At 43.4% G+C, this 20,334-nt stretch overlaps 1 protein-coding gene and 1 long non-coding RNA gene across 2 annotated transcripts in view; one reads left to right on the top strand and one right to left on the bottom strand.

Moving 5' to 3' along the window:
- The window catches only part of MGAT4B (alpha-1,3-mannosyl-glycoprotein 4-beta-N-acetylglucosaminyltransferase B), a 121,630-nt gene that overhangs the window by 49,492 nt on the left and 51,804 nt on the right, over window positions 1–20,334 (bottom strand). The window lies entirely within an intron of this gene.
- Window positions 1–20,334, top strand: part of LOC149321809 (uncharacterized) — a 50,922-nt gene that overhangs the window by 6,583 nt on the left and 24,005 nt on the right. Inside the window, exon 2 of the long non-coding RNA XR_016278803.1 lies at window positions 20,018–20,041. This is a non-coding gene — a long non-coding RNA (uncharacterized LOC149321809). The remainder of the gene's footprint in view (window positions 1–20,017; window positions 20,042–20,334) is intronic.

Below are 20,334 nucleotides of genomic sequence, written 5' to 3'. Positions count from 1 at the left end.
GAGTCTTAGCCCAATGCTCAAATCATTCCGCCATGCTGGCTCCCATGCAAAGGAAAATACAGTCGGCCCTTCTTATACACGGATTTTTTATACACAGATTCAAGCATCCACGGTTTGAAAATGTTCCAAAAAAGTATAAATGTCAAATATCAAACCTTGATTTTCCATTTTTTATAAGGGACACCATGTTGCTATATCATTATATTTAATGGGACTTGAGCATCCACGGATTTTGTTATCCACAGGGGATCTTGGAACCAAACCCCAGCGTATAACAAGGGTCCACTGTACAGAATTTATAATTGTAGAGAAAATAAACATTCCAGATAACACAGATATAAACAGCTGTAAGCCCATCCCTTTTCTATCTCATATATGAATGTCTCAATCTCATGCTTATTAATTCAGTAATGCGTAATATTTTAAAAAATTGTTAAAGAAAGGGGTAAGATCATGAATATGTCAACCACAGAGCTATTTAGGGGAAGATTTATTCTAGACCAAATTTGGCAGGATGAATATTTGAAGAAATGTGTTGCTGAAGAGGATATCCACAAGTTCTGGAGACTAAAGGATGTGCCTAATGAAGTTTCTTCTTCGTGGTCTCTGCGAATCATACAAATGGGTTGTACTGCACCTGTGCAGTGCTGCTCGGAAACTTCTAGAATCACTGGGCATAGTTTACTTTGCAACTTTTAGCAACTTTTTGGTGGTAGCTCTGCCCATCTCTTATAAGTCCCCTGCATTCCCGCTCTATCCCCAGTTCCTTCTTTCCGCCACGTTATCTGCTTTTGGAACTTCGCTTGCTTCTCTTGCTTGTTCACTGGACTTTTGACTATCGGACCGTTTGACCACTCTTGATCTCACCCCCTCATGTATAGTTGACCATTCTGCGCGTCTTTACCGACCTCTCCCCTGGATTCTGATTCGACTGTCACCGGCACCGTTTAAAAAGTGTGATGTCTCCGGGGGTAAGATTCCCGGTCAAGACCCCCATTCATCTTGTCTTCTGTGCCTCGGTGAAGCCCACAACACCAAGTGCCTTGTGTAAGTCGCTGACTCCTCAGGCCAGGAAGAACCGCGACTTCTGCCTGTTGGCTGCCCTTTACCAGAAGGCTTTTCAGCCCCAGCCTCTGCGCTCCGCCTTGGCACTGACTGCCTCGGAGTCGGTACCGGCCGCTGCTGGTCCTGTGGCCCAGAGTTCCACTACTGAGCCAAGTGCCACCGTCGCAGCCCCTGGGAAGGGCGATGGAACCGAGGGAGCTTGCAAGACGAGTTCAAGGTCTAAGTCCTCCAAAAAGGACAAGGCCAAGTCTAAGGACTCGAGCTCCACCAAGGATTCAGCCCATGGCTAGGATAAGAGCTCCCTAGTGGATGCAAACTCGAAATCCTCCTCCAAAAAGAGGCACCAGCCCTTGGATGTGGGAGATGGTTCTCCTCTGGGCTCCCCAAAGAAGAAGAGGGCGCTGGATTCGGGAGGCTCCTCTGCTCAAGGCTCATCCCATAAGAAGGCCCATTCCAAGACGCCTGACAACTCTTCTCATAAAAAGTCTTGCACCAAGACTCCAGATGGCTCTTGGTCCTCTTCAAAGCATCTCGAAACATCCTCGGTATGTATACAGGCTGAGTCGATACCACTGGAACACGGCTCTCCCCGGGCTCGTTCGTTGCCAGCGTCGGTCCTGGCCTCTTCCCTGCCAGCCACAGTGGCCTTTTATCGGCCTTCCGATGACGATGACGTCTCCACCTCTCGGTCACCTCGTCGGCATTCCCTGACCCCGATTCCTCGGGTTCAAGTTCATGAGGCCGATGTCCATCACTGTGAGGATTCAGACTACTTCTACGACAGTGAGACTTACAGGTGAGACTTCCTTGCTGTCGGTGGTGAAGTGGTCTGCAGTTGGCTGGGACTGAGAACCACTGTGCCTCCAATGCCTAGGCCCACTTTGCCATCGACAGTGAAGTCTATTTCCTCCACAGTTCCGTCAATGCATTCCACCGTGTCACCAATGCACGCAATCACTCCTCCACCAATGGTACTGGCTCCTGCACTGGTTTCCAAGCCTCTTCCTTCTGTAGCGGCTGCTACCCAGACTCATCATTCTTCAACTCAGTCCATCCTCGACACCGATTCTGGGTCTGATGTTGAAGGTTCTCATGTGTCCCAGGTTGATCTTTGCTCCTTCAATGAGATCGCTCCTCAATCTCCCCAAGAACTTTTCCAGCCAGGTGCTTCTTTGCCTACGGACGATGTGCGCTCATTTTTGGAGCACGTTATCAAGATGGCAAACACCCTTGATCTCCAGCTGTCACACACTGAGGATGATGCCGCGGACCCAGTGGAGAAGCGGAGCCAAGGCAAGGTCCTAATACCTCCATCCACCCCACTCCTGCCGTCACTGGAGAAGATTACTAAGTGCTCCTGGGATGCCCCTGCCTCACTGTCCGTTTCTTCTAGGAAGATCGAGTCGCTCTATAGGATCTCGCTCTCCCAGTGTTCCTGGTTATCGGCGCACCCTAAACAGAACTCGGTGATCGTCGAAAGCTCCCAACAATCCTTTACTCCGAAGATGTCGACATCGCCTGCCGACCGTGAGGCTAAGAAGGTGGACGGCCTGGCCAAGACGGCCTATTCTGCTTCGGTGCTGGGGCTCAAGGTGGCCAACTATAATGCATGCATGGGAGCCTACATCCAGTGCCTCATGGTGAAGATTTCTCCAATCATCCCTGATGTCCCTGAGGACTGCCAGCAGGTACTCTCTGAAATTAGGGATGAAGCTCACTCCATTGGGGGCTGGCTTATCACTTCCGCTCGCCACTCCACAGATTGCTTGGCAAAATCTATGGCGGCTGCCATTGCGCTCAGAAGACATGCCTGGCTCTGATCGTCGGACTTGAACCTGGGGGTGAAGTCCACCATTGAGAACATGGCCTTTGACGATGCTGGCCTGTTCAATAAGGAAACAGATGAGTGCCTCAATTTCAAATACAGAATGAAGGTGGCGGCCAGAAAGCATGGTATGTCCACTCCCTCTCAGGCTCCCTTTAAAAAGCACCAGCATCAGTGGCAGGGCCAAGGACAGCGGTCTTTCCAGCAGGACTGCCCTTACCAGCAGCAGGAACACCAGAGACAGCGCTACCCTTCCCAGTCTTCCTCTTCTTCTGGCCGGCGCCAGGTTCCTGCTTGGTACCGGAAAAAACGCCATCAGGATATTGACCAAGGAAAGAAGAGGTCTTGATGGGTTCCTGTGTGCTCCACTGCCCCTCCCACCTCGTTTTGTGACATCCTTAGGCCCTTCTATAACATCTGGGCCTCTGTGACTTCCGATTCTTGGGTCCTTGACATTGTCTGAAGGGGTTATGCCCTCGAGTTAGAAGAGCTCCCACCAACTGGAGCTGTTGTTTCCACCATCCCCTCAGACACCCTTCTCAACGAAGTACGCACTCTTTTGACTAAGGGCGCAATCTCGCCCATTCACCCCACTGAAGCCCCTAGATGTTTCTTCTCTAGATACTTCACTGTCCCCAAGACTGATGCAGGCATTAGACCGATTCTAGACTTGAGATCTCTCAACTTCTATCTGGTTTACCGTCGATTCCGTATGGTAACCTCTATCTTACCCTTGCTACACCAGGGACTGTGGTTTGCGATGATTGACTTGAAGGATGCCTATTTCCACGTGGTTATTCGAGAGAGTCACCAGAGGTTCCTGACCTTTGCTGTCAGAACTGACACGTACCACTACAACGTCCTTCCCTTTGGTCTCTCCACAGCTCCGAGGGTCTTCACCAAGTGCATTGCTCCGATTGTGGCCTTCCTCCACCAACAAGGCTCCAGAGTCTTCCCGTACCTGGAGAACTGGCTCCTCGCAGCCCCTTCCGTTGACAAGCTCCAGAGAGATGTCGAGTCCACCCTCTCGCTCCTGGCATCTCTCGGACTTGTTGTAAACCTGGACAAGTCTCATCTCACTCCGTCCAGACGGATCAAGTTCATAGGCACCATCCTCGACTCTGAAGACTGCATCACCTATCTCCCTTGGGGCAGTTTCCTCGCTCTCTGCTTTTCAGTCAAGAACTGCCTCGCGCACAGACGGGTGAAGGCCAGGGATGTCCAGGTAGCCTTAGGACACATGGCTTCCACGATGTTCATGACTCCATGGGCAAGACTTTGGTTCCAGCCCTTCCAGTCATGGTTCCTGTCGGCCTTCAACCCACTAACGGACACACCATCCAAGTGGCTCACTGTCCCGAGGCCAGTCGCCCGCTCCCTTCAATGTTGGCTTGACTCCCGGAACGTCTGCGTCGGCATGCCTTTTTCTCCTCCTCAGCCTCAAGTCACACTGACTACAGACGCTTCCATGGAAGGGTGGGGCGCCCACATGTCAGACCTCTTTATCAAGGACAAGTGGTCTTTCCACGAATGGTTCCTCCACATCAACGCCCTCGAAATGTTGGCAGTGGAGAAAACCTTGAGGGCCTTTGAGATGGGCCTCTCCAACAAGGTAGTACTATTGCTGATGGACAACACCACTGTCATGTACTACCTCAACAAACAAGGAGGCACCAGATCACAGACCCTGCTAGACATCACACTCCGGATCTGGGAATGGTGCATCCCGAGAAGGATACTTCTCCAAGCAATCCACTTGCCAAGGGAAGAGAACGACTTGGCTGACCAACTCAGCAGGTCTTCCACCATCTGTCACAAGTAGAGGCTCCATCCCAAGATGGTCTACCACCTCTTCACTCGGTGGGGAAGCCCCCATATCGACCTCTTCGCAACCACTCGCAACAGCCACTGTCCCCAGTTCTGCTCCCAGGCGTGCAACGAGAACTCCCTCGGAGACGCATTCGGCTCTGCTTGGTCAGGAGAGATGCTCTATGCCTTCCCTCCATTTCCACTGATCACCAGAGTGGTCTCCAAGGTGACGAGGGACTGCTCGGATGCCATCCTGATCACTCCCTGGTGGCCCAGATAGCCGTGGTTTCTGTCCCTGATCCACCTATCCAGGAGGGACTTTCTACGCCTCGAGTTCGGTCTGGACCTCCTCACTCTCCAGGACGGTTGGGTTCGACACCCGGACGTCAACAACCTGCCATTGATGGGTGTGGAGGATCCATCCCTAGACTCATTACCTCCCTCGGTACAGACGGTGATTTTGGCTGCCCAAAAACTGGCCACCAAGAAATCCTATGCTTCCAAATGAAATAAGTTTTTGGTTTTCCTCTCTGCAAGAGGCCTCTCTCCATCCCAAGTGACAACACCTGTGATGCTACAGTTTCTGATGGCGCTTTTGGATTCGAGGCTGTGCCTCACTTCCATCAAGTGCTATCTCTCTGCCATTTGTTCCCATTTCCAGTTTGATGGCAAACCTTCTTTTTCAGGGACCCCTTTGTGAAGAGTTTCCTGAAAGGTTGCAACAACCTTCATCCTCCGGCTTTGATACCGACACCAGCTTGGAGTTTGGACGCTGTCCTGTCTGCTTTGCATTTCAAGCCTTTTGAACCCATGGCCACGACTGACATGAAACTCTTGACTTGGAAGACAACCTTCCTTGTGGCCATTACCTCTGCCTGCCGTGCGGGCAAACTCTGTGCCTTGCGGAGGGACCAACCTTTCCTAAGGTTCCATAGGGATAAGGTTGTCCTTCGTACTGACATTACCTTTTTGCCTAAGGTGGTGTCTGCAATTCACATGTGCCAGGACATTGTTTTGCTGACCCTGGTCTCGAACCCTACTACTGATGCCGAATGTAGTCTACATACCTTGGACATTCGGAGGACTTTGGCCTTCTATTTGGACAGAACTGCGGGTTCAAGCCGTTCCGAGAGACTTTTCCAATGCTACTCGGAACCGAAAAAGAGACTGCCTGTGTCTGCGCAGAGACTTTCAAAGTGGGTGGCTGGTACCATCCATCTCTGCTATGAACTATTGGGCAGACCTCTCCCGGCCAGGGTTCAGTCTCATGCAACTAGGGCGGTAGCGGCATTCTCCGCATTCTTGACTGGGGTCCCCTTGGAGGATGTCTGCAAGGCTGCTGTTTGGTCCCAGACACTGACTTTTATCAAACATTACAGGCTGGACACCAGGGCCAAACGGGATGCAGCCTTTGGGAGGGCAGTGTTGGTTACAGGTTTACATTGATTGCACTGCATTTCCATTGTTTACATGTTCTTGAAAATGAATGTTTCTTTTTGCCAAATTGGCTTGTTTACAACATTCCCATGGTTTACATAGGTCTTGCATGACCAAATATGTGATTATGTGCATTTTTACTTGAACAGGTTAAAGTATTATTTGTTGAAGTACAAAATACAATTGACACAGTTCTTGGGTTCAATGGTTTATTGTGTAATAAACACAGCTTTATTTGAACCTTACTTTAGTGTCATGACACTCCCTCCACCACTGACCTAAGCTTGTCAGTCTTAACCCATTTGTATGATTCGCAGAGACCACGAAGAAGAAGGACAGGTTGCATACCTGTAATGATATTTCGAGTGGTCATTTGCTAATACATACAAATCCCGCCCGTCCTCCCCTCAGTGTCCTGCTCTTCATTGGTTCATTCTCATGTTGCTTACGCGGCGTAAATTTCAGAACTGGGGAAAGAGCGGGAACGCAGGGGGCTTATAAGGGATGGGTGGAGCTACCGCCAAAAAGTTGCTAAAAGTTGCTAAAAGTTGCAAAGTAAACTTTGCCCAATGATTCTAGAAGTTTCCGAGCAGCACTGCACAGGTACAGTACAACGCATTTGTATGTATTCGCAGATTGACCACTCGAAGAAATACCGTTACAGGTATGCAACCTGTCCTTATCGCACGGGCCCTGAAACAGGCCCGTTGAGTCCTAAAACGGGGGGCGCACAGGGGCATGCATGGAATGGGATGGGGCTAGGGATCCCATTCCATGCATGCCCCTGTTTTAGGACTCAACGGACCCGTTTCAGGGCCCATGTGATAAACTTCAGTGTCACAGCCACACAACATACCATATATGTAACAGTTCATGCACATTAGAGTCACTGGACCACATCAGGCCAAGTATTTTGCCAGCTAGGAAACAAACTGTACTGACTTGAAAGCCTACACTTCTCAGTCTGTGCCAAGTTTCACAACCTGGCACATTTGCTGCTCAGCTTTTACTGCCTTGAATTTCAAAGCAAACAGTGACCAAATATATCTAAAGCCAAAGCACCCCTTGGCTAATGTATTACTGAACTGTTTACAAGAGACTGGATGGATAGTGTTTCAATGGGGTCAAGGAGAACCTGTGCAAGAAGGTAGAGAAATGCCCTTGCTATAAGTGCTTCAGGGTTCAGAATGGAATGGAACAATTGATCACCTTCCCTTCACATAGTTACTGGAAGAGATCTCAAGATTCAGTTTGTTTAGATGGAGGCAATTTTAATGGCAATCTCTGGACCACTAAGGGGAAAGGAAAAATTACTTCTTTTTTTACTACAAAGCTTCTTTTGGCATCTTAAAGACCAACATATTTTATCTGGCATAACCTCTCATGGATTGTAGCCCACTTCATCAGGTGGAATGAGCTGGAATTTCCAAAACCTATGTCAAATGAAACATATTAGTCTTCAAGGGCTAATAAAATCTGCTGCGGCAGACTGACAGGGCTATCCTTCTCAGGGAATATATATATATAGGAATACATCTCATAGAATCCCCCAGCTAATATGGCAACTGGCCATGTTGAGAAGGACATTCCCAGAGTTGCAGTCCACTCCCCGCCTAAAAAAAAACCCAAAACTTTTCCAAGCTCACAAATGGATGTTAACTCTTGTTAAAATCATTTAGATTTATGTATACTTACCTTGAAAACTTGAGACTATCATATTTATCAAATCTTAACACATAATTTTTCTTTTTAAAATGTGGCCTAATGCAAACAGAAAGTGGTCAAGAGCAAGTCATGGGATTAAGCCTGCCCAGCCCAAACCTGTTATCTAACCTTGGAGATTATCCCCACACTGGTGTATGGCATTGTTTGCCTTCAATTCACTTCCAACTTTCAACTTTAGCAATCCTAAAACGAACGTATGAGTTTTCTTGACAACTTTCTTCAGAGGGGATTTGCCATTGCCATCCTCTGAGGCTGAGAAACTTTGAATTGCCCAAGGTCACCCAAGTGGGTTTCCATGGCCGAGTAGGAATTGGAACCCTGATCTCCAGAGTTGAGTCTAATGCTCAAAACACTACACCATGCTGGCTTTCACTAGCTGCGTATCTTTTCCCAAGTTTTCCCAACCAGCTGGAAGATGGTTCTCTCAGAACCAGAATTTAAAAATGCAACTGGAGAGCACCATCATGTATGTATACAGCTTTAGTTAAACTGAACCTCAATATTTTTTAGGCTATCATATTATGAAAAATTACTATCTCCACATTATTGATCTGGAGACAAGAAAGCAGGTTTTTCGGCTCACAGTGAAGGTTGTAGTAGCAGCTGGTGATGTTTCAAGCAATAAACAGTTGTTGCCACTGAGCAACAATGGAAAAGGAGGATTACCATATTTACCAACCAGCAGCTGAAGGCAGTCAAGCTGCGGTCAGATCATGCAGGACCATGAAGCCATATTGCTGGAAAATAACCCTCTTTTACCATGGACCTCCTGGTTCAGGACTCATTGTCTTACATTTGAACTATTGTTTAAAACAAAAAATGTAGTGATTTAGTCCTTTTGAAGCTAAAAAAAACATCAATTAAACTCAGGCTGCAGTTTTTTTGATATCCAGAATCCAAGTGATGCCAAACATGAGACAGGTTTCATGGACAACTTATGCCCAATAACACTCAGTACGATCCAGCTGTTTACCTACAAACCTAAACAGAAGCTGTTGCATGCGGATAACCTCTTAAGATTCATCCTATCTATTTCATCTCATGTTTCAGAGGTAAATTTAGGGCAGGAAAAATGAAAAGAAAGATGTATTCTTTTGTGTTCAAAGATGACCTTCTCAAGTGAGCTGGTTCCAAAAATAACTATAATAACATTATTACAGAGTCACCTTGAATTGGAAAGCAATCTCTACCTAACAGCACCAAAGAGAGATCTACTTGGAAATTGCTAGCTTGTTTTTCCTAAAGATGCAATGGCTGCAGTCCCTCTAGATTTGTGGTTCTCAACCTTTGGTCATGCACACTATATGGAGTTCAGCTTCCACAACTCCTTACTGTTGGCCAAGTTGGTTGGAAGTCTGAAACAAATGGAGGACCAAAGGTTGGGAACTCTTAGCGGTAAAACAGGCATTCTGAGTTTATCTTTACCTTCAAATCTCTCACAGGTTAGTAGACTTGACTCTGCTGAAAGTCAGTGAGCACTAGATACAGCAGTGGATTGGGGCCATGAAAGTTTCCACCATAACTAATCTATTTTGGTCTTTAAGGTGCCACATGGGATTCTGTGTTGTTTTTGTTGCAACATAAATAACATGCCCTCTCTTCTGGAAATACTGTATTTATAAGTACAACTCATTCTTTTCAATTGGTACAATGTGTATATTATGTGCCTTCAGTCGCCTCACAGTTTTAAGAAATTATGCTATTCCGTTTTATTAGTAAACCCACCAAATCGATGCTCAGTAATTAGTGAGCTAGGTGTCATGTTGCCCATGGTACCTTCCCATTTACTGAACAAAATTCATTTTTTCATTTGCACCAAGTCCCATGCACTGGCTCTACATATTATTGATACTATTTTGACATTGTTCTTCAATCCACAGAGCGTACAGTGGCTGTTAAAACTGAGACACTTAACATGCCTTTCTGATGGGCCAACATGCCTTTCTTCACAATCAGTCTGTCTGGGAAAGCAGTGAAGCTCTTATATTCACAATGGAGGCAAGTTGGTGGAAGGAGGAAAAAAAACAGACAAGAATCTAAACAGGTTTGCAATACAATTCAGGACTCTTTTGTGCTTTCAGGAGCTGGCCAGAAAAGGGCAAAATATATACACCTATAGCTTTCTAGAAAGAAAGAAAAAGTTATAGCCAATGGGGTACAAATATAATAATAATAATAATAATAATAATAATAAATTTATATTTCCCGCATCTCCCTTCGGATCGAGGCTGGATTACAGCAGTTGAAACAACAATACAAATACAGTCATTCAATAAAATTACGACAATTATTAGATTATTAATAAAAAACTGATTTGTCACCTGTTTGCCGTTCTGTTTTCGTCAAGAGTAGGGATCGTTCTAAAATTATTCATAGGAGATCAGATGGATAGGACTGCCGGAAGAGATTCTTGAAAGCATCTCAGGTGGTAATAAGACGGATCTCTTCCGGCAGATTGTTCCATAAATTGGGGGCTGTGGCCATTAATGCCATATGAGAAGTTGTTATTAACCTTGTTTTTGAGTATTCTAGTAAGCTCTTCCCTGGTGTTCTGCGAGCACGGGGTGGATTGTGTAGGGAGAGGCATTCTCTTAAGTAACTCAGGCTCGAGCCATGTAGGGTTTAAAGGTAATGATCAACACTTTGTATTGCGCCCGGAAGCTAATAGGCAGCCAATGTAAAGATCTTAGTACCGGTGTGATATGGTCTGATCTGGGTGTTCTTGTGATCAGTCTGGCTGCTGCATTTTGAATTAATTGAATAATAATAATAATAATAATAATAATAATAAATTTTATTTCTATACCGCTTTTCCAGAGATCAAAGCGGTGTACACAAAATTTAAAATCAGTTACAAACACAGATAAAACCAATAACACAATATACAATATACAAATCTAAAACAATCATTCGAAAGGGTGAGGCAGAAGGTTAATGGAATCAAAATACACAACTTCATTTTCCAGAGGGGAAGGCTTGACAGAAGAGGAAAGAAATTAATTGAAGCTTCTGAACTTGGTACAAAGGTAGCCCCATGTAGAGCGCATTACAGAAATCTAAGCGAGAGGTTACCAGTGCATGTACCACTGTTTCAAGGTCCTTTTGGGCCAGGTAGGGGCACAGCTACCATATCAACCGAAATTGATACCAGGCACTCCTGGCCGTCGCCTCCACATGAGATGTCAACTGTAGAGACGAGTTCAGGAGCACTCCCAGACTGTGAACTTTGTCCTTTAGGGGAAGTGTGACCCGTCCAGGACTGGTTGACAAATCTCCTTCCCTGGGCCAGGGGTACCTATCACAAGTACCTCCATTTTCTCTGGATCAACTTGAGTTTGTTTCCCCTCATCCAGCCCATTACTGACTTGAGGCAGGCAGTCAGAGGAGAGATGCCTTCCTTAGTCACTGCAACAGTCAGAGACATAGAGAAATTGATTTGGGTGTCATCAGTGTACTGATAACACTGCACTCCGTGTCTCCAAATGATCTCTCGCAGCAGCTTCGTGTAAATGTTAAACAGCATGGGGGACAGGATGGCACCCTGAGGGATGCCAGTTGTCAGCTCTCTTTTATGAGAACAGCTGTCCTTCAGCATCACCATCTGGAATCTACCCGAGAGATAGGACCAGAACCACTGCAATGCAGTGCCTCCGATACCTAACTCCCTGAGGCGCTCCATAAGGATACTGTGGTCAATGGTATCGAAGGCCACAAAAAAGTCCAAGAGCACCAGCAGGGTCACACTTCCCCTGTTGATACCCAGACAGAGATCATCAATCAAGGCGACCATTGCAGTCTCAACTCCATATCCCGCTCTGAAGCCGGTTTGAAATGGGTCCAGATAATTGGCTTCATCCAAGACAGCTTGGAGTTGGAGGGCAACAGCCCTCTCGATCACTTTGCACAAGAATGGTAGTAAGGAGACCGGCCTGTAATTGTTTCTTATCAGGGGGTCAAGGGAGGGTTTTTTCAGAAGTGGTTTGACCATCGCTTGTGGTCTGTGGCACACTGGGAAAATAATAATTACCAGTCAGATGATGTGGGAAGGATTGGTCTACCTCATTCTACCACTCAAAATAATACAGGAACATTGGAACAATGCTTAGTGCTAGTAGTCAGTACGCATTCAGACCAACTATACACTGGTAATGTACCACTCCAAAACCAAAAACCCCTACAGCCCTTTCAGCAAACAAAAGGTTTCTTCAAATCTTTTTTTTTTTTTGGGGGGGGGGGGAGGGGTATTGCTGTTGTTCATCCTAAAAAAATAGCTTGTGTAGGTGAGGTTTCTGCTACTGCAACTTGTCCAAAGATAGTTATGTATTTCCTAACCAAGGGCCAGTTCATACATTATACCTGTCAACTCACATGAACTGTCTATTCACATGACCAGTGTAGCAATGCAGTATATTGCCATACTTATGCCTACAATAAAACAATTCTTGCAAGCAAAGGAGTATTGAAGATGGGGAGCTGCCATCTCATGGAACTGCCTACCATAACTTCCATGAGTACACATACTGATGTTGCATTGTTCATGCATGTACAACTCTTGCACAAATAAGTTATCAAGCAAAATGTATCAGATGAGAGCATAAGTTTCAACTGGGGTCCCCATATCTGAATGAAGATATTTTATCCTGTAAATCACATTGTATGGTGACAGGTGAAACTGCCCTAGAAGTGTTGGATACTGCCAGTCTTAGGTTCCGAGGTGGTTTTAACCTCAGATTCCTAAGCCGAGGTAGCATGGCCAATGGTTTTGAAGAGCTGTCGTCCAACAACATCTACATACATTTAAAACCTCTCTTTTTAAAATAACTTGAACAGAGTGTGACTGAGGTTGCATATTCTATATCTATCCTTACTGCTATATCAAAAAATTCCCAGGCATAAACATGGATGTACTTGTATTCAGTATGCATCCTTCAATGTTTGTGTTAACTGCTTGGGACTCCCAGCCATCCTACCAAAGAAACAGCTTTTGTAAAGCTTGCACTTAAAATATAAGCATGAGCATCTCAGATCTTGAGAAGAAAATTACACAGAAATACAATTACTAATAATTTTGCACATAATTGTTCAGAGACCAGCTGATTCACATAACAGAATCTGTTGATACACATATGAGATGAACACTCCAACTCCATACCATATTGGAAGGGAGAAACATCCTGTATCCAGTGCCCAAGGCAGTTGCGGGGAGGGGAGAGGCTTGCTGCCATCTCCCTGACAAATGCAACATTGTGATGAATAATAATCTCTGCAATCTATGACCTGCTGTGTGAAGAGATAAGGGAGTGCTATCCTCACAAGTGCCTGATAATTTTAATTTTGGGAGGGGAGAAAGGAAGAGGGATCTTGAAGCTATAAAATGAATCTCTCCTTGAGAATATTCCAACTTTGCTTTTTTTTTCTTAAAAAGCAACAATAAGGACACCCGAAGCCTCCTTGCTTTAGCAACTGCTGATAATATAGAGACACCCCAACTTTCCTATCAAGAAATAGGGACTTCTGTACAATTTTTATCACACAGTCATTCATGTGAATCTAATTGAAAACCTAGGGTTTTTATGAAATTAAGCATAGGGACCTACACCAAGCCATTTGAATGGACATGAGCTTCCTTACAATATTGTCTTCAGCATTTCGACTGTAGAAGGCTCATATTCCAAAGGCCTTGTAGAGACTAACCTTAACTAGGTAATCAGAGTGCCATTCAAGTTTGTGAGCATTTCCCCTTCCCCACTGCTTGGAAATAAGTATGGATAATGTCACATCTCCATCAGTGTTTTTGTTAACCCTATCTAGTAGTAAATCACAGCTTGCAATCCTGTTACTAACCATGGTTAGCAAAAATCCTCAAGCAATTGTATAATAACAAGCACAGTTAACCCCAAAGAAAGGAATCTTCATGCAGGAGGAGAGAATGCATGGATAGTGGAAGCTCAAGGACATTCTCGGTTTTCTAAGAGATTGGGTAGCATTGCATTTCCACTCTTCCAACACTAAGAAAGCAGATCTGCAAAATTTCTGAATCCCCCAGTCTTTCCATTGTGGATCTTTGCTTTCATAGCTCCACCTCAAGCAGAGCCACTTCATTAGCAGTCTAATTATTCAAGTGGTACAACACAAGTAAAGCATTCTAAGCATTTTCTCTGTTGCACACAAAATAAGAGCTTTGTTTTTGTTTTCATGTTCTCACTTGGTTGGGGAATAAAACATGCTGTGAATGAACAACAGAACTTGTTAAAGAAAAAATCCCTCCTCATCAAAATCTAAAAATAGCCACAAGACTGGTATAAAAGATGGGTTCCAAATATAAGCCACCTTGATGATGAACTTTAGGCCCATAAAGCAGGGATTACTTTGTAGTGAACAATGAGAAGCATTAGTTTACTTTAAGGATCATTTTTAAAAACAAAACAAAACAACCAACTGATGTATACATTTACTTCCTTGTGTTTCAGGGAAAACAAGAGCAAAGGGCCAGCCTTAAGGACCAATAGAGATAATTAAAATCAGCATTATTATCATTATTATTATACTTTATTTATATAGCGCTGTAGATACACACATTATCATGCTTGTGACACCAAGGCTCTTTAAAAAGTCATTGAGGGCTACCAGATGATAGATATAAAAGTTATTCATGATGTAGTTCTGGTTTTAAGGAGTCAGTCCTCAACTTGACTCACTGAGAATGCCAAAAGACTGATTTAAACTACAAAAGAGATCCCACCTCAATTTTACGAAGAACTTCCCGACAGTAGGAGCTGTTTGACAGTGGAATGCACTGCCTCAGAGTGTAGTGGAGTCTCCTTCTTTGAAGGTCTTTAAACAGAGGCTGGATGGCCATCTGCCAGGGAGTGTTTTGACTGTGTGTTCCTGTATGGCAGGAGGTTGGACTGGATGGGCTCTCTTCCAGCTCTAGAATTCTATGATTTTAAGATCAGCCAGTGTAGCTGATCCAGACCCAGCTTTGTCAGGGTGGAGGAAAAAATGTGGAAGGGCTTGTAGGATCCAGTTAAGCATTTCACAGATGTGAAAAGAAGTGGTGTACCCAATGAAGTGTTTAAACTTGGAGGGGAAAGGAAGTGTGTGTGTGTGTGTGTGTGTGCAAAGTAGTTGGAAGGTGGAGGAACATTTTCAAACAGATTGAGCAACACTGGAATAGCTCCATAATATATAACAAAATTACAACTCCACCTTCTCCATAAACTTCATATTACAGAAAAAGTTTTAAACAAGAAAAGCTGATCTTTGGAAATGTCAGAAGTTTAACAGTTTCTCTTCCCAAATGCTCCTGACTAATGTCAAATTAACATTCCTGTTAATCTTCCCTTTAAATTTTAACTATATAAACTGGTAGCTGTTTTTGTTTTTGCAAACAAATGCTTAGCACATGGCGTTCTGTAAACTAATGAATTCACCAGGCCACCATTAAAAATAAGCGGATGTTTTGAAAAGAAAGAAAAGTCCTCCCGCTGCATGCTTTCTATAACTGCACCATAAGCAAAACCACAGTATAATTCCATCTTTCAAAGAAATCTTTTTAATTAATAGCTGTAACAGGCATTAAAGGACTCCTCCAAACAGGAGAAATGTGTTAGGAGGGTGCAATATTTATTGTTGTAGTATTTATTGCTTTTTCTTTTTTTTAAAAATATCTGAACAATGCTTTATTCCCATTGTGGGGTGAATTCCTTTTTAATTCTGAGACATATCAGAAAAACAGGATCATTTTCCTTTCTCTCTCATTATATTATTATTATTATTATTATTATTATTATTATTATTCATTACTATTTTGGAGTTATACTGCTATAATGTGTCACTGAAATGACCCTTTTGCATTATAGTGCTATAACTCTAAGGCGGGGGAGGGACAGAATAAATTTCAGAGGGAGAAAAATTGCCTTTCAAAGTACAGAAACGTATCAGCAAATCATACCTTGTTTTTTCTTTTGTTTTGCTTGTTTGATTGGTTTTTAAAAATTTTGGAAGAGCCCTATTGCAGATCCAAGAAATTGCTATTAACATCTCCTAAAAAGAATGGAATGAGTGAATGTAGAAGCAGCAAACAAACTAGCAATAGCTTCAAACATACTTATAAGCCTGTTGCTTTTTAACAACACCTGGGGGAAAAAACCCAGAGTTATGCTGCAAAAATTCACTTTTTTATATGGGTATAGAAGAGCTGAAAATAAGCAGATATTGTCCCTCCCTAGACATAGAAAGATTTCAGTGTCTGGGAAACTTCTCAGACTTTTCATCCAATACTACCTGAATTCTTGGAAATGTGAAAATAAACAATTACCCTACCAGTCAATTACAGACCTGAGATATTCAGAGTTCTCTGAGTACAATATTTTCAAACCTGGTAGAATTAAAAAAAAAACCATGAAGGTTTAAAGTAAGCACTTCTTTGGTATAAGAACACTCATAAGAGTAGTTTTGGAGTACTTTGTAAGTTTATATTTTATTTAATTGCCATGGCTCTTTCAACCTTGATGAACCATTAACCAGATATTATTCTAGGAAAATTAACAAGCGAACAGTAAAAGCAACTGTCGCACAACGTGCAAAGGCTTTTTCAGCAAAAGAACACAATTTTTCCAGAACACAGAATAGAGTGAGTAGTACTAGGAAAACACAAAGGTTGATATCATTTCCAATTGTTTTTGTTAACTTCACCCATGACAACCCTATGTATATCTTCAACCACCCTGATCTTGGTGCAGTTGTGGCCAGAGACTGATCCCACGGGGCCATCTGCTTCGCCTCTGTAGTAAAGCATTTGACTGTATAGATCTCAAGAAAGTATGGATCGCTCTTAAAGAAATGTGATCTCTCTTAAAGTAACCTGTAATCAGGACAAGAGGCTATTTTTAGGACAGAATACAGAGAAACGGAACAGTTTCCTATTGGAAAGAGGATCAGGCAAGTCTCAATCTATTCTATCACCCTATCTATTTAAATTGTATACGAAGAACATCATACGAAAAGTAGAATCAGACTCAGAGGACAGAGGTGTGAAAACTGGAGGAAGGAACATTAACAATCTAAGATATGCAGAAGACACCATAAAACTAGCAGAAAACCACAGATATGCGAATTTGACAGAAGAAGATCAAGGCAGAACATCATGAAAACAAAATTTAAACTACAGATGACCTACATAATTGTATCACAGAATCATAGAATCATACAATCATAGAGTTTGGAGATACATCAAGGGCCATCAAGTCCAACTCCCTACCATGCAGGAACTCTCAATCAAAGAATCCCTGACAGATGGCCATCCAGCTTCTGCTTAAAGACCTCCAAAGAAGGAGACTCCACCACACCCCAAGGGAGTGTGTTCCACTGTCGAACAGCCCTTAGTGTCAGCAAGTTCCTCCTAATGTTTACATGAAATCTCTTTTCCTGTAGCTTGCATCCATTGTTCCGGGTCCTGTTCTCTGGAGCAGCAGAAAACAAGCTTGCTCCCTCCTCAATATGTCATCCCTTCAAGTATTTAAACAGGACTATCATATAATCTCTTAACCTTCTCTTCTCCAGACTAAACATCCCCAGCTCCCTAAGTAGTTCCTCATAGGGCATGGTTTCCAGACCCTTCACCATTTTAGTCGCCCTCCTTTGGACACACTCCAGTTTCTCAATGTCCTTTTTAAATTGTGGTGCCCAGAACTGGACACAATATTCCAGGTGGGGCCTGACCAAAGCAGAATAGAGTGGCACTATTACTTCTCTTGATCTAGACACTATACTTTTATAGTAGATGGTGAAGAGACTGAAATAGTTCAGCTGGTACAAAATTAGAAAGGGATATTGGTGCACACTGGATTAATACCCTTTTGACAGGCTTTCTAATGGACTCTGCTTTGGAAAGCAAGGCTGCTAAAATTCTAAAAGAGAATTGAGACCAAGAGGGCCCTCCATACATGTTCCACTGAGATCTGGGAAATCCATTGTGATGAGCCACCTGTTTTTCTCTCTCTCCAGCTTCAGAACATCCCTTTCTTGTGCAAGATTTACCAGAGTTCAGTCTTGAGAATTTCTGGAAGTAATGGAATACCCTTATTCCTAGCATGGAGAAGCAACAAATGGAAAATATGTACTCATTCAATTTCTGCCTGCCATGTAATTGTTAACAGAGTATGCAGCAAAAAGCAGCAAGCTTTGTAAGATTCATCTCTTGTGCATGGCATCTTCTGCATTCAGAAGTGAAGGGCAGATTTTAGTTACAAGCTGGTAACCATCTGCTAGCTTTGCTCAGCCCCCAACCACCAGCAAGCAACTTCATTTTTCTCTTTGTTTACGTATAAACATTTCCCTGAATTCAAGCCAGGGCTGTTTGTTCTGCTTCATTAAGCCCATGAATCTTGCTTTTGATTTCCGGGCCTCCATGATAATCATTAAAAAAACCCGTGCTAGATCTGATGTAAGAGGATCAACTGTCAAGAAGGATTTTTGCCTCAAAATACCTATTATATGTAAGACCAAGGTAGGCTGCCCTGGGACCCTTGGGGAGCTTGGTCCTTGCTCCCCCACTCAGGAAAAAAAATAAGAATTTTCTCCCAAATACCCCAAGGTCCCCTAGTGAGTATTCAGGCAATTTGTTTATGTTTTTGTCCCTCAGCTGACTGGTTAGGCTCCGCAGAGGCCATTTTTCAACAGGACTTGTTTGGACCGCTTCTTATTAGGGGAGAAAAGGGCTACACCTGGAGAAAGTGGCAAAATCTGATGTAAGGGGATCAACAGTGATGTGTATCTAAACATCAGTTTTAAAAAGTTTTGTTTCCTAAATGTTCCTAGGGGCCTACAAAAATGGTCCTGGGGGGTCACCTGCAGTATTGCATGTCCTCTTGAAGAATCTCCCCCACACAGACATCCCTTGCTTGAGCCACTATCAGAATGGAACATTTCATGCATCCTTACCTGTTACTGGAAGCCATGCGGAAGTAATACTCATTTCAGAATGTAGTTTATCACCCAGATTTCCAACCTAGCCCCAATGTATTAAAATATCTGAGCTCACACTATTACTGTTAGTTGCTGCACAATGGAAACAAGATAATCTGCCTAATTCAAAACATTTATCTGAGAAATCCACATCTTTTAAAACAAATGCAACCCAGTTATGAGCGTTGGATCCATAAAGTCTCCTTCCCCCCCGCCTCTCTCTCTCTCACACACACACAGCCTTCTGTAATCAATGACAAATGCATCTTACAGAGAAAGCAACTGTCCAGAGCTAACTATTAAGTCTGCAATCAGCTGGGTATACAGAAACCCAAGAAATAAAAGTATACAGCACACAGAGAAATGTATGTGTTAAGCCTGCATTTTCCAAGAATGAGTCCAGGAAAGCTAATAGCAGTGTGTGCGTATATGTGTGATGAATAAGATAAATTAACATCTGTTTTTTACTGAGGAAAGTGGTATGACGTGTTCAGAAATGTGTAAAATACAGTGTTCTGCCAGACTTTGAGAGATCAACCAAGAAACAGCAGAGAGCATGGCAGAAAGGAACAATGAGCAGAAGAGGGCACAAAAAGTTCAAGTGGGAGCCCAGAAAAAACAATTAGCAGAGGGGATGGGAGAAGGAGGAAAAAGAAAGGAACATTCTGGCCCTGTCTGCACTTTAGTGTTAGATTAAATAGGTCTTGATGGAAAGAAAGAAAGAAAGAAAGAAAGAAAGAAAGAAAGAATCATTCAACTACACTTTCCCAACATTAGCAAACAATGCAGATATTTGTGAGAAAGGTGACTGCATGCTAAATTATCACAGGAAAGGAGCTGACAATATTATGACATAAATCTATTGTCCAACTGCACTTAAAATACTGTACACTGTGTTCTGGTCTAAAAAGCTATTGTAGAGCTGGAAAAGGTGAAACCAAATCACAGACCTAAAGCAATTCCCCTGTAAGAAAGATGTCAATGTTTGGGGCTACTTAGGGTTAGAACAAGAGTGGGATTCATGAGAGCTTCTAAATGTTGTTGGAATGTCACGCCACCAGCAACACTGACTCTGGCTCATGGGAGTTACTGAAGATATAAGAATCTTAAAATCAAATAAAGGAAAGGGGGTTGGCTGCATTGTTGTGTATCCTTCTTCTGCATCTCTTCTTTCTCCCTCTTTTTCAGCACCTTGCCTGATGGAGACATCTGGTAATTCTGAAAGCTTGCACTTGGTTTGATGCTTCCCCCACCCCCCAGTCAATTCTTCAGTTAGTTTGATAATGGATTTTTACAATATAAGTTTTTTGTTTGCAAAGTTAGTATTAATCGATCACTCACATAGTCCTATGTTATCAAGATCATCTAGAAACTATTTAAGGAATAGTTTGCATGTCGTGTTTGAACATCTAACACTTCAGGGCAGTATACATGATGTTGTATTATATATATCCTTACAACAATTCTGTGGTTAGGCTGAGAGTTAATCCTCTAAACCATGCTCT

The sequence above is a fragment of the Sceloporus occidentalis genome, unplaced genomic scaffold (assembly GCF_023333645.1).
Source record: "Sceloporus occidentalis isolate IW3139 unplaced genomic scaffold, rSceOcc1.0.p SCAF_1, whole genome shotgun sequence".
Taxonomy (NCBI): Eukaryota; Metazoa; Chordata; class Lepidosauria; order Squamata; family Phrynosomatidae; genus Sceloporus; species Sceloporus occidentalis.
This window is presented reverse-complemented; position numbering and strand designations above follow the sequence as displayed.